The sequence below is a fragment of the Trachurus japonicus genome, chromosome 23, assembly GCF_045865225.1.
Source record: "Trachurus japonicus isolate A0001 chromosome 23, Traja_1.0".
Classification (NCBI taxonomy): Eukaryota; Metazoa; Chordata; class Actinopteri; order Carangiformes; family Carangidae; genus Trachurus; species Trachurus japonicus.
The window spans coordinates 10,156,250-10,157,472 of NC_140929.1; the positions used below are offsets into that span (position 1 = coordinate 10,156,250).

General features: G+C 47.8%; 1 long non-coding RNA gene across 1 annotated transcript in view; it reads left to right on the forward strand.

Moving 5' to 3' along the window:
* Window positions 1-560, forward strand: part of LOC146962566 (uncharacterized) — a 162,679-nt gene extending 162,119 nt beyond the window's left edge. Inside the window, exon 4 of the long non-coding RNA XR_015035098.1 lies at window positions 431-560. This is a non-coding gene — a long non-coding RNA (uncharacterized LOC146962566). The remainder of the gene's footprint in view (window positions 1-430) is intronic.
* The last annotated feature ends 663 nt before the right edge of the window (window positions 561-1,223 follow it).

Here is a 1,223-nt window from a genome sequence, read left to right on the forward strand (position 1 = left end):
TAAGTGAGGCTAACTCCTGCTAGCTTTGGTTAGCTGGTGAGAAACTTGCTGTTTTATCTGCTTTGCACATGAAACCTACTTTACTTTACTTTAACTCTACTAAACTAACTGATCATGATGACGAACCTACATGCCTTTGGTTTATTTACACCCACTCAAATGGTTTTGTGAGAGTAACTTGATGACATTGCACAGTATTTGTGCAGTATCTCTTGTATGAGCACTCCTCTAAAGAAGAACCGTGACGTGATGGCCACGTCTCTGATGAATGAGTTTTCAGCCCTGACTCCTGCAGCGATATTCGCAAAAGAACACTTAAACTGAAGAGTGAGGCAGGAAGCTTGTGCCCATTGAGAGTGTGTTTTTGAGATACACTCAGAATGTAGTTGGCACAATACGATGTACTTCTCTCTCTTTGTTTGAATAGCAGGAAATACGGCATGAATGAGCGGGTCACTTCTGTGTGGGTCGCTGTCTCTCTGGCAACAAACACTGAGCTTTACAGGAATCTTTTTGCTGTGGAGTGGACCAGCAGATGCGGTGGCGGGGAGATGAAAAGAAGGAGAAGGAGGAGGAGGAGGAGGAGGTGGAGGAGGAGGGAGAGCGGAAGAGGAAGAGATTAAATAAGGGTGTGAAAGCTGGGCTGCAAGGGGAGATGAAAAGAAGCTTCCAAAGCAAGAGAAGCCACTGAAAATCAGGTACGGGTTTCTGCAGATGTGTTGAGGAAAAGATGGAAAGGGGGTATGTGAAAGGGAGAGAGGGGGAGAAAGGAGGAAAATAGAGGAGGCGAGATAGAAAGGCCCCAAACAAACAAACAAACAAACAAACAGGGAAAACCACAAACTCGGCTGACAGAGATGATTGATGGAGACGCACCGGAGGGAGATGGGTAGCGGTTATTGAAGGAGAGTGCAGCCAATAACCTCCCGTGGGTCCATTGTGTCAAGTCCATATCCACAGCCAGCAAGGCACCAACTGTAATAGGGATTCCCTATTGACCGGTCGATGGGAGGCAGGTGGGAGGTTGTGGATCTATTCTCCCAGCACTGGTAGGAAGAGAGCACCAGCTGACACCGGCTGCATTAATCAGATTTTTCCATCTTGCTTTTTTCCCCTCTCTCTCTTCCTCCCTGTCATCGTGTTTCCTTGTTTCTCTTCCCCTCTAACTCCTGACATCCTCCTTCCTTCGCCCCTCATCCCTCCCCTCCCTCATCTCCCCCTCC